The 14,113-nt window shown below is 32.8% G+C and overlaps 1 protein-coding gene and 1 long non-coding RNA gene across 3 annotated transcripts in view; one reads left to right on the top strand and one right to left on the bottom strand.

Moving 5' to 3' along the window:
- Positions 1-12,322, bottom strand: part of LOC123563576 (post-GPI attachment to proteins factor 4-like) — a 58,430-nt gene extending 46,108 nt beyond the window's left edge. Inside the window, exon 1 of one of the 2 annotated variants that reach the window (XM_045356440.2) lies at positions 12,045-12,322. The gene's annotated coding sequence lies outside the window, so the exon portion shown is untranslated. The remainder of the gene's footprint in view (positions 1-12,044) is intronic. The other variant, XM_045356443.2, reaches the window with a different exon arrangement.
- Positions 2,779-11,151, top strand: LOC123563577 (uncharacterized). Its single transcript, XR_006688838.2, has 5 exons — positions 2,779-3,085; positions 7,260-7,389; positions 7,844-8,854; positions 10,418-10,596; positions 10,997-11,151. It is a non-coding gene; the product is annotated as an uncharacterized LOC123563577 (long non-coding RNA).
- Positions 12,323-14,113: the final 1,791 nt, after the last annotated feature.

Below are 14,113 nucleotides of genomic sequence, written 5' to 3'. Positions count from 1 at the left end.
AAAGTGATGGAATTACTTTCAGATATTCACCGAATAGATGCAATAAATGCCAGAAATGTGAAGTTTACACGAAAACGACATCTCCTAGTTGTACAGGCAATTTTAGAGTTTGATAAATATAAATGCATCATTGGTCAAAATCGTACAGCACTATCAATTTTATAATCTTTTAATTTGGTGATTTTTTTTTCTAGTTTAATACAACTTGTAGTATTGAAAGTACAAAAACTGCATGAGGTTAAAGCCTACATAGGCACACTATATTAGTTGAAAATACATTTAAAGCGTATTCATATAATGGTATTGAAAATTCCAAAACTACATAGGTTATTATCAAGCTCTTTTTATAATATGGCATTGATTTCGAGTTTCATCAATAAATGAATTAAACCATTTTATTTGTTATATTTAGATTCCTTAAATCAAATTATGGATGCATGCCTTACTTTTTCATTTCTAGCTAAGCTTATGTTTACAAAGTTATTGTGTTAAAGGAAGAAATAAAATTGGAGCCTACATCAAGTTCGATAAGTTTGACAGCCTTGCATTTAGTATAGTAACGTAAATTCTGGATCCTAAACATAAGTAGCATCTTAAACATCATTATATAATATTATCAATATCACAGTTCAAATTCAGTCATACCTGATGTGAATATGTGCACTACGAATGCACGCATCAATACCTGAGGTATTTTGTAACGTATTTGACACTATTTAAAACAATTTACTTACTGCATAAAAGTGTTAATAATTAAAAACGAAACAATTCATGACCGCTAAAGATAAACATTAATTGCCACAACGATTGATTTATACAAAGCTGTGGTTACAGATTTCGATATAAAATCCAATGTAAACGTATCTGATTATTTTAAGAACATTATAAATGGTGTTAATTGGTGCATTTACAGCCATACAAGATCTCTCAGTTAGCATATAGGCTGAACTGCATCTGTGATTACACTATGTTTTACGGAGGTCTCACAAAGACCAGACTCAGATTGTAACAATTTGTTTGAGTTGTACTCTTCGTTTCTGAAACATTTATTACATACCTTTTGCGGCTATATAATATTAATTCTATCACTTATGCATTTCTAAAACGCAGAATCATGTGACAGTCTGAATTTAAAATCTCTGTAACGTATCTGTTCATCACGTATCTGGTTTCACCCATCTAAATTCTGCTTCCTTTTCAATTCCAAGTACGTAAAGTTACAGCATTTCATGTATGTAATAAGTGTTCTTCTGCTCACGCAAGGGAAAATAGAAAAAAAATTGATTGCTGAATGTGAAATCATGCATCAATCATTCAATAATGTATGTGACTTTTGTTATAGTAACATACTGTTTATCAAACTTTAAAATCATATCATAAATGTTGTCTGTAATGGATGGACATTACTAATAAAGATAAGATTTTTACATTTGTTCACTTCATAGTAATTTAGCAGATGAAGGTTAACGTATCTTATTTATGCTTTGGCGACAATATATATTTGAATCTACAGACAATGAAAATTATGTGCCAGTGATCATGAATTTTGGTAGGTCATGAATGAAAACAGTTTGAGAATGATTCCAAAAAGATTCTAAATACAACGTACAATAGGTTTAGCGACACAAAATTAGGCAATTTTAACACTCTTACGTGGAATCAGTGTAATAAGGCTCATTTACTTTCCTATAAATGCAAAAAGTCTCCTTGAAAATGGTATGAAATGTCAAGTATAGGTCCAGAATGATGTAAGAACAGGAACTAGCTATAGAAAATTGAAAATGACACTTTATCTTGGGGAAAAAATGAGCCATCATGTAACAAGCTCGAAAGTGCTTCTGGATTACCTGTTAAGTACGTTTATTCCTTTAATGAATTGCAACACTAAAACATTTGAAAAGCCTAATTATTATGTAGAACATTGTAGAAAACACGCATAAACATTTACAAGTCGCATGTGAAGCAAACTACATGATTGCAGTGCATTTTCAGTCGATTCCTACCAACAACAAACCCGTTAAAATGCATAAAGTGTATATTTTGGAATTTGGGTCTCAATGTGACCACACTTTTTTCAAGAGAAAAATCACCGCTTCGAAAATCTCTGCAAAGTAAATAGAAAAACGGCAACACTCACATAGCAACATAATGCATCGTTGGAACTGGAAAGTTGTTGGCTGGAACCTGGTCGGTAAATTATATTCAAATGTAATGAGAAATTGCAGAAAAATACTAAAAAACTTCTAGTACATTGGGGCAGCCATTAAGGTGGACGCTATGTGATCATAAACAAAAGTCACGTGATCACCCGCCCTGAAATTGTCATGTCAAGGTAATTTCTCAACACAGTAGGAAGAACATTTATTTTGCTCGGATTGTGGTTGAAGTTTTTGTTTTACATTACCTATTTATACCAATTCTTGAAGAATATTTATGGACTTTCATATACTATTTGATCGACGTTACATTATTTGTCAAAACAATAGTTTTCTTTAGGATTTTCGATCATCATTGACATGCGTTTTTTTCTATAGAAATCATAGTATGTCTATTTACTTTGACAACATATTGTAATGTAACGTTTATTTTGAAATCAAGGTTTTCTATTATTTGTTATATCTAACTTTGTTTTGTAAAACTGAACCAATCTTTCTTTCTGTTTAAAGTAAAACAAGATTGTATTTATGTTTTAGCATTTCTTTAGTTAATGAAATGTTACTTTTTAGAAACGGAACAGAAATATTAGTGAACGAAACGGGTAAGTACTTCGTTTCAAATTGAAAATCAACAATTATTGTATTTGAATAAACTTTGAAATTTTTGAACATATTGATTTTGGAAAATTATGATAATAAGTAGGATGTTTCGAATAATAATAAACAAAATAACTTTAAACCTTTATGCTGCAAGAAATGGAATTTCTACAGTGACATTATCTAAATGATATACTTTCAACGGTAACATGTATTGTTAATTCTATTTGATAAATATTAACTCATTGACAAATTAATTTAAGGTTTCATCTTTCATTTCTAATAAGATACATCACTGATACAATCGCAGATGATGGTACTGCATTACATATGTAAGTATTTCATAACATCTGTTTAGTCATACATTCTGTCCAATAGAAACTCTTGGCTTTGTTTACGTGCTACTTAATCATCATTTCCTTTTCTGTTCTTTTGATATTGGATAACATTGCTTTACATGGTATGAAAATCCCTAGCAGTGTTTTGCCGGTGGCCATTCCTAGATGGTATCTAACTGTTTAATTTGTCCTTTTTGTCTGTCTGTTTTACTTCTGTGTTTTCTTGTGTAAATGTGTACCATCTATTATTCACAAACTGTTGTAGAGATTTGTTTACAGTAGGATGCTTTCTAGGAATGTAGTCTTTGTTTTTCTGAACACATAATAATAGTTTTGCTTATTGAATGTTGCACGTGTTATACCATGCATAAAAGAGGTTACGGAAGACGCGTCAATATATATGTCTGAGTTTTTAGATAAAGATACAAATAATCTAGATAATTATATTTAAAAAGATCAGCCCATGTTATCGGCGGATAAAGCATGCAAACAAGTTGTCAAGATGAATATATGATCTGATGTCCTGAATAACAGCATCTGCAGACCAAGAAGCGCACCTTATATTCAAGTGCTGAATCTTAAATCTCTCCACAGATCACATGAATACAAATAATTAAAAAAAATAGCGTTTATCGTAAAACATTAAATTTTGAATTAAAAGGTCTATTTATTGCTGGTCTAAATATACATTTATTACCAATTTAAGTGAACTTTAACATAATTAGTTTGAGTAACTCTTTATCGTCTAAAATATGTTATGTGAAACCTTCTTTATTGATAGCATTACAAATGATATATCGTTGAAATGGCTTAGAAATAAATAACAATTAATCGATATTGGTTTTTAATTAAAACAGTAAACCTTTCCTTGATATAAACTTTGTTTATCGTCTACCGAATTCTACCCAGTCTTGGATTGATTTTTTTTTTAAAATTCCGGGGTAGTTTTGCACGTTGTAAAATCATGTAGATCAAAGTATGAACTTGACGACAATCAGTTGAAGCTCCTTACTCTTTATTAGATCCCTTAACTGCTCAAAACCCCATAAAAAGATCGATTCATTGCTATTTCAACCATATGCACTCTCTTCTTTCGGCTTCTTGTCTAACCGCAATAAAAGACCACGTGCAAAAGTATTGCTCTAAGGTATATGAGAACTATAAATACATTTTATTTTTCTACTCTTTATACCCTGGCCTTATATTTAGACTGTAGAATTTGGTTAAACCCTGATTTTTCTAAACTTCAGAATATACTTAGGAAATTGGGCAGATAAAAAAGGATAGGATCGTGTGCTTGATTTTTGCTAGTTAATTTGGAAAAGTTGGAACTCGCACATGTTTTCCTCCGCCCCACTCCCCCTATTGCCCTCCCCTTTCCCTTGCATTTACGCTACTTTTTGCATCCCCTCCCCCTTTACTTTTAGTAAGTTTTCGTGGCTCCCCTTTGTTTTGGCAGCCGAATCCCAAGACGGTACTTGATTGTTATCTCCTACTTGTATGGGTGCGTTTGTATGATTGTGAGTCTATAACGGTGCCCTACTGTTTTCTTATGTGTTGCTTGTTCGTTTTTCAATGTTATTTAGTTGATCGTAGTTGTGTGTTTATCTTTGGTACATGAGTGTCTGCGCTATTGTGGTTTACGTTGTAGTGCGACTGTTTTTTTTAAAGAACATGGCCTTCTCTTGTATATTCGTCCTTGTTCAACTTTCCCCTTCTGATTCCTTCCCCTCCACCCCCGACCCCATTTCACCCCTTACCATTTCCTTTCCCTCAATATATAGCATAAATTAATATGTACTTGTTGGATGTTTGAAGCAACCCTTCTGAAATATATTTCCATTACAGCTTCTTTTTGTTGTAGGCCTACTATGTAAATGCGTGGCTCTGGGGCTGTGTTTTTGGTGCTCTGTGCTTCCGAGAAATCTACCCCTGCCTATTATCTTTCATAACAGGAGTCTACGGGGGAAAACACAATTTTGATGATAGTTTCGCGAATAGCAATTTTTCTACATTGTAGATTTTAATAAAAATTCTCACGATAATAAATAAACATATAGACTCTAAGAAGGCGAAGTAATAGGTATATATCCATTTGCTTGTTTTTTAAGATATTTGCCCATGATTAAAAAGATGTAAACATTTCAAAATGATTTTACGACATTATTTGGAATTCTTAACTTGTTAAACGTTCTAATATCATTCTGTATCTTTAGAACGATAGTAACGATATGGGTAATAATACCCAATGTTTGCCATTAATTTATTTAAGAAATTCAACTGTAATTGACCACATAAATGTAAATTGTGTCGATAACATAAAAAGAATTGGTTCCATTTCTTTCTATTAGTGATCATTTTCCTGTTGGTATGGTGCGGACAATTGACAGAAATTGCTCTAAACCGAAATGATAAAATATAGAATGTTTAACATAATTTCCAATGCTATCTTGTAAACTCTGGTATTGAAATAACTGAAACAATTATTAATCCAAATCAGTCTTTAGGTGTCTGTTATTCCAATCAAAATGCTGTTTTATCGAAACATGTACCATGCAAAGAAAAGCACATCAACCAGACTGGTTTACGGAAGAAATACTAAAAAAAATGACAAATTCACGTTATTCAAATCCTGCCTATGGCGGCTTTGATCAATACAAGTTATTGAGAAATAAAGTAAATTCAATGATAAAAAAATCCAAAAATAATTTCTTTAATAAAGCCATTGAAAACAATAAAGATACATGCTGCGCTTTGAGAAATTAAAAGATGCATTACCTTAAATCAAAGGAAAATGTCACCATTCCGTTTGAAGTTGAAACTACTGATGAAGTGGTTGAAAGTGAATTAGATATTATAAATGAGTTATATATGCATTTAGTAAATAGTTCAAGAAGTATCACAGGAACTCCATGTCTGAAAGTAATTTCCCTGATCTAAAAGTGACACTTCAAGTAGAAAACATTATTTCTAAACTAAACTGATGGAATCGGGCGAAACATTTTGAAACACTGTGGGATGTTATTATTCTGCACATAGCAACAATAACAAATAACAGTATAATATACTTGTATTTTCCCTATTATACACGACAGACAATCTGGGTTCAGGAAAAATCTTTCTTGCAATACGGCATTTATTAGATTAATTGATGATTGGATCAAAGATATTGGCAGTGGTAGATAATTGGAATAATTTTCCTTGATTTAAGAAATGCGTTTGATTTTGTCGACCATGAAGTATTACGTTACAAATTGAAAATGTACAATCAAAATACTTTACAACAAACATTCACTACGTTACCGAATTGTGTATTCTAAATAGCATGTCCCTAGACTCAAAGTAAACGAAATGTATGATAATTGCTTCTTAAATGTTGGTAAAGAAATGTAATACCAAAATTAGAAAAAAAGAACAAAGAGGTATTATCATATGTAGATAATACACTTAACTGGCTTGCTATGTATGTATGTAAATAATGAATGAATGCACAGCTTGCACTTTTGAAAACTATTATATTTTATCTTAGCGAGGAGAAAAATTAATGTAGAATAATGCATATATCTTTCCAGTTTTTGATTATTGTTGTACTGTTTGGGGAAAAGATACAAAATGTAATAATACATTGCACAGTCTACGATCAATATTCCACAAAGATCTTGGTTTGCGTATAAAACCTGGTACAAATTTTCGTAAAAAATCCATTCTGGCACTTCAGTGTTAATAGTTAGAATAAAAAACTTGCTGAAATTAAGGAATCCCGGACATTGCAAACATTCAAAAATAATTTCAGACATTTGTTCATCTTACAGTCCAGTGTTTAGAATTAGTATCTTTCACATAAAATGATGCCGTTTACTTTTTTTATTCTCATTTTTTTCATAAATGCAAGTGTATGTAGAATGAAAAATGGAAAACATACATTGATACACCTTTTTTGATATATGATTTGTGAAGTTGTAAATGTTTATTGTACATGTATATTGTTGTTGTTGTTGTTAAATGAAGGCCGTACTCGATAAAATTATACATTTCAGTTTTATGTTACAAACACTTGGTATCTTACCTTCATTAGATAAAGGTTTTATTGAACATAATTGTTGTATTCATGAGAAAGCTAGTTTCCTTCCTTATTTTGTTTTTACTTTTCGTTCAACTTGTGTTTTAGCTTTTGGTGTAGCAATACTTCTGATGGTGTGCTGTGTCATATATCTGCCTTCGATACCAAACACTGCCCCAAGCAATACAGCAAGTATTGACAGATACAGCCTGAAAGTCGGTATTGTCAAACTTGTGAAGTAAGTACATTGTACCTTGGTCTTTTCAGTTTGTCTGTTAAGGTAATTGACCCGTTATTATGTAGTCTTCGTATGTTTCGATTCTTGCGGAAATTTATGTGTGCGTTGAGTTACATTTACGTCCGAAGTATGCCGAATTGCCTTACAGGAAAACGTAAGCATCGGAAATCGCCGAGTGTCCGTACGAGTCCAATAAAGTCAGTATTCGGTATTTTTAGTAGTTGCCCTTCTTGTCATGTATTTACAGTAACTAAATAGCATCTCATTGTTGGATTTGTAGAAAGCCCCGACAGCCTAGTTCTTAATCTGTAGAAAACCACGAATAACCTGTGCTAGACAGCTCAATGCTGAATTTGTATATAGTTGTGGAAACAAAATAAAAAAATACCATTTTATAGACCGTACAGTTTTCTATCTTCTTATTATAAAGGTTCAGACAATTTCTCATTTTAAGGAATCCATCGGTATGGTGTATAGCAGCAGTTTACGGCATTCCTGTAGGATTTTTCGCCAACTGGTCATCAATTTTAGATGTTGTATTGAGTTCGTACGGAATTTCCCAGGTAACCTTGATTGAGCATCTGGTCTAGTAAAATACTGAAGATAGTTTCAAAGCGGGTTATTGATCAAAGTTTCTTCTGCGGAATGTATGTCAGAAAGCATGGTTAAATGCGGCAGTTAGATGAATCATTTTAATCCATATTTACGTTTACTTATAAAAACGTTAATTCATTCAAAAGAGAAGCACTGCACTGTCCACTTTTTCCTCAGATTTATAGAGTATTCAAATGTAGTGATGAATTTAACTACATTATAATTTTTGCAAATATAAATATGTGATTTTGGTAAAATTGTATTCAAGTTGAATTTAATTACATTTATAACTTTTATATTCAATAGGAAAAAATCCTATTGCGTGACAATATTTTACACTAATCAGGCTGATGCTGGCTAGATGAATTTCTATGGTTCAATAAGTGGCGCAGTGTGTGGAGTTCTCATCGGAAGGTTGTTTCTAGATTTTGTTGATTGACACTGTGTCATGTCTGTCAAAGAAAAAGGGGACAGTTTTGCAAATATTGAAATAACATACATTTCTGTATAAAAGCTCATTGAAGTAATTTTAGTATCATTTATCAGCAATTATCAAAGTAAGAATGAAAAAAAAAAAAAAAACTTATTGCATTATACTCCTGTTGATCATATTGCATTATACTCCTGTTGATCACTTATCGCTAGTTTATCTTCTGTCATTAAGTTTCATTAACAGCCTTGTCACCAAGATAATAGGTCAACGTCATGATAGATATAACAAAACAAAAAATCTATGATGGTTTCTTTAAAAGGTTTGTCGACTGCATTCAAAAGATAACGAAAGTAGTCATCATTGTGCTGTATATTTGTGCCGCGGTGGATTTTGCATTGTTCACATGTATGTGTGTAGACATCCTTCCACAATCCAAAGGTATAAGACTGATGTCTTTTGTTTGATTTCACTCAGGTTTTTTTATCAGTTTAATTGCCGTTTAAAACTGCTTGCAACTTATATATCTGGCAATGGCAATAGCCGTGCTTTGCTTGGAAACTTTTAATATCGTAAATCAAATAATGCCAACATCGTTTGATGTTTTTTTTTCACACACCTGAGCACAACTTGCTGATGGTGAGTTATTATGGTCATTCAACGTCTGTTGAACAACAACTTTGAAAAAGTAAGGTGGTTTGAATCAATTTCAAAAAAGAGATCTTTGAGTGACAATCTACCAAAATTGTTTACACAATTTCGATTGGTCAAAAACATGACAGCCAGAGGGCGTGGTCATTTTATCCATATGTATATAGTGGAGAATTAAAGACAATTCTTGTCAGTAATTCTTGCCCAATTTATAAATAATTTGACATGAAAGATCTTCGCATGACTCTCTGCCAAAAGTCTTCAAATTTTCTAAGTCGTCAAATAACATGGCCACCAGAGAGCATGGTCACTTTTTGCTGTATATATATACTGGCCTGATTTCAAAATAATTCACACAAATCATTTTTTGGATGACCATTCTTTCAAGGTAGTTCAGAGTCATTAAAAATATGGACGCTAGGCGAGAGGTAAAATTTCTCTATAAGTAAATTATATGGAATCAAGAAATACTTTTGTTAGAAACTTCAAAATGGATTTACGGTGAACCTCTAAAAGATTATTCAAATTATCCGATTCATCACAAACATTTCCCCAGATTTGTAATATAAGAACTTAAAAATATTTTCTTTCTAGAAATTATTGACCCGGTCTTAAGATAATTTCACAAAAAATGTTTCTTGGATAACTGTTTAAAACTTGTTCATAGTGATCAGATTTGTTAAAGAATGGTCGCCTGGGGGAACGGTCATTGTCGTTATATATACTGGAAAATTAATAAAGCATACTGTCAAAAACTGTCTGCCCAATTTTGAAATAATATCAAAGAGATGATCCTTAGGTTAATGTCTACAACGAGTGTTTAATAAATTCACAGAAATATTTCGTTGGTGACCCTCTGCTTCAGTTTTAAAAGCCATCAGTTTGATAAATAAGTAAATAAATAAATAAATAAATAAACATGCTTCCCAAAAAGCTTTGAAAATCTTCTGAGAATGCGCAGGCCAGTTTTTAAAGTACTTTAGCAGACTGTTTTTTTGCTGTACCCGTTAGAGCTGTGAACTCTTGTGAGTGATATAAGGTCATGATGGTCTACTTGTTCATGACATGTTATTTTACGATTGTTGGTACATTTAATGAATAAATATAAAATCAGTTGAACGTTCAAGGGTGCCTTTTATGTTAAGCAATTTATCTCAGTACATGCTTTTTTTTCAAGAATTGAAATAATATATCTAAGCTTCATCAAAAATAGAGTTTGCATCTTAAGATATTACTCAATTTCAATGCATCTACTTATACAGTACTTTTAGTTGTTGCAAAATCTTTTAAATATGCTGTTAAATATCAAATTTGGACTGTGCACCGGAATCAATGTAGTGACTTTATTTTAAGGAGGATTTTACTCAACTGTTATTATCGGAGCCACAATAGTGAACGCTTGCGTGCCACTTTTCCTTGAAATAACGTGCGAGTCCTCGTATCCTGTAGCTGAAGGAGTTACTGCAGGTTTCCTAGGAATGGTAACAAATATTGGAGCGACGGTGTTTATGTAGAACTTATTCCTAACGTAGGTAAGCATAAAAAATGTTGAAAACTGAAAGTAATCTTTAAAGCTTGTGTTTTTAAGTGTTAGAGCCTTTCAATACGTATACAATGTACGGTGTATTTGGTAGGTATTTATATTTACACAGCATGACTCGTATGTACAGTGTTAGAAGATGTAAACAAAACAAAATATGAACGTTTGGCTATTTTAAGTTTTGATATTATGAAACTTCAAATGAATTCGAGTCGCCGTTATTTATAAAATGTGTAAAATTCAGCTCCAGTTTAAAGGTAAAGTGTAATATAAACTAATCGCTGGCCGTTAGAATAGTTTTGTTTGTGTCAATGTTATATCCAATAATAATAATAATAATAATAATAATAATAATAATGATAAGCAAAATAATGTGTTTATTATATTTTCAGACACAGGATGGGCAAACTGGGCTCTTGTCGGTGTTTATATCGCTGCTGTTCCACTCATGGCTTTGTACAAAGCTGAATATAAAAGAGTTGACATTGACATTATAAAAGATGTATCGGTATCTTGAAATGTTTACTATGAAACAAATAGTATATTGTGTAATAAAACGATTTTTCTGGCGTATCGACTGCTACGACTTCATTTCATCTAAGCAATATTTCTCAATTCTACCAAATTTGTAAGTTATAAACTCAACAACTTTTCAAACTCATATCAGGTGTGTTTTTTGGCAGCCGAATCCTAAGACGTTACTTGGTTTTTTTTTGTTCCCCCCCCTACTTGTGTGGGTGCGTTTGTATGCTTGTGAGTCTATAACGGTGCCCTACTGTTTTCTTATGTGTTGCTTGTTCGTTTTTCTATGTTATTCAGTTGATCGTAGTTGTATGTTTATCTTTGGTACATGCGTGTCTGCGCTATTGTGGTTTACGTTGTAGTGCGACTGTTTCTAAAGAACACGGCATTCCCTTGTATATTCGTCCTTGTTCAACTTTCCCTTCGGGTTCCTCCTCCCCCCCCCCCCCGCCCCACCCCCCTCCGACCCCATTTCGCCCTTTACTATTTCCTTCCCCTCCATTAATATTTAGCATGAATTAATATGTACTTGTTGGATGTTTGAAGCAACCCGTCTTAAATATTTTTCCATTACAGCTTCTTGTTGTTTGTTGCAAATGCGTGGCTCTGGGGCTGTGTTTTTGATGCTCTGTGCTTCCTAGAAATCTACCCTTACCTATTATCTTTTGTTCTTGTTTACCTTGTAATCTTTGACATATATCAATGAAAATTAGACATACTATTTATGATAACTATCATACCTAAATTCATTGTGCAGTGACGGTTGCAATTAGATAACCCAAAAATAACACCAGTAAATGAATGTAACTTAGTTTTGGTCGCTCTGTGGCAAGAACTGCTACCCGTGCAGCCAACTTTCACCCTTCAATAGATGGAATATGCTTTTTCGGACTTTTGATATTATTAGACGTGACATACCTGTTATCTTGGCGTCTGCATCTATTTGGTAAACTCATAAGGGTCACAAACAGTAAAGACTTCTTCGATCTTTCAATTCCAGGTCTTAGCATTGTCAACATATTATAATGTAACCAATACACTGTAACTTCTACACTTTCTAATCTTCTAACTGTCTGAACGTTATAAATATCTATGGATCAGGTTGATCTAGTGGGACCAATAGATCATAGTTATAGATTTTGTTTTTCGTACATAAAGATAAAGTTGATTTATTGTTAGAAATTAATGATAAATTCAAACCTGGCTACACACCGCTCCGGAAAATATTGATCCGTCATTTCTCCAACATCTGTAAAAATAATCATACAACTCTATGCATTAATACATAAATAAACTATTAAATATAAGCAAATATAAGCTAATGTTAGTCTTAGATATTAACTATAAACACAATCTTAATTTGTATGTTACATATCAAAACATATAAAATATATATCTACCTTGGGTCAATCGTCTGCCTCTAAAATCAAACATAAAAATATAAACAGTTATTTTATTATTTTCTGTCGTTACCCTCTTGGAAATTTGTGTCACATGCATTTGTTATGAAATCAAATTAACCTGAAAACAAGAGCTCCGCAAATAGTTCCCGAAGTTCTAGATCAGGGGAGAAAAAAATAAAATCTTAAAGATTATTTTTTGGTGTGTGTGTGTGAGTAGAGGAATGTTACTGTGGTGATAGGTGCGGCATTAATGAAATACTAAGATACTAAGACACTGAAATAGACTTGTTGAAGTGGGGTTGGGGGTGGGGGCGGGGGGAGTGAGGTGGCAGATGGGGTTAATGGCGTGTTTAGGAATTTAATTCCGACTGACCTTCCGACCGGGGTCATTTACTCTGCACATCGTCTAATCGACTGAAAATATATGCACAACTCGGATAAAGTTAAATGATAACACGTATCTTAAACAGACTTTAAAATAGTCTTGATTATTTATGTAAAACACATGCTTGAGAAAGGATGCATAACTTGAGTAGCGGGAACGAATGTCAGCTATAACTACAAACATTATCGGATACAGAATAAATCGAGGTATGGGGGTGTATAATTTGTGCTTGGTCGGTTGTGTTATCTTGATAACCGCCATGTGTACAATTTCGTCTCCCGTAACCTGCAACTTGCAAAGGCATGACTCCAAGCTAAATGAATCCGCTTGAAAACCTTACAGGTAAGTTGCTGTTATTAAATGATTATATCCAAGCATCGTAAGATCTCTAAAAATTGATTAAAGGTACTGACACACAAACCTTTCTGTTCTACTGCCTGAAATGACTGGACCTACGAAGTTCGTGATTTAATTTGATAAAAGTAATTTGAACAGAACGTGCATACCTGCCATAAGACGTTCTTTAGGTATTCGAACCAGCGTGAAGTTAGAGCAATAACAGTAAACAGCAGTATTACTGCTACTACTGATTGAAGTTATGTCGGTAACAGCAGTTTTATTTTTACTTCTGTTACTTTAGCAGTAACAACAGTATTTGGAAGTTGTACGAGACACATTATGAAATCATTTTTAACAATGTATATTTGTAAATATATCGTAGAATTATAAAATGACTTCACACGCTCGCTTAGATTTTCTAAACTAGTCTCGCCACACATATTTAGACACACTGATGATCCGTAACAAAGGATCGTCAGAAGTGATCGAGTTCCCTGGGCGTGATGACACGAGTAGAACAATGTCACTAAAACGTGCTCGAAGTAAATATGAGGCTTGTTCAGGGATAGATTTGCGCGGCTTTTCAGTTTGTAGTGTTTTTATCTTCCTAATTTGCTTATCGAGCATGCCTAATTGTTTGCTGATTTTATTGACAAGAATATACATCATTAAAATAAACGTCTGCCATATCATGATCGATTAGTGTTATGAACACTGATATTGTTCCTGGTAAAAGAAGAATGTGCTGCAGAGTTAACTGAATATGATTGGCGTTCATTCTGTAAACAGGTAGAGTAGTGATAATTCTTATGTAAATAATGATAAACCGGCAATAGAAAAAAGTTAGCTTTTAATTACTT

This window comes from Mercenaria mercenaria, chromosome 2 (genome assembly GCF_021730395.1).
Source record: "Mercenaria mercenaria strain notata chromosome 2, MADL_Memer_1, whole genome shotgun sequence".
NCBI classification, from domain to species: Eukaryota; Metazoa; Mollusca; class Bivalvia; order Venerida; family Veneridae; genus Mercenaria; species Mercenaria mercenaria.
Note: the sequence above shows the minus strand (reverse complement) of the source record. Positions and strands in the feature narration are given on the sequence as shown.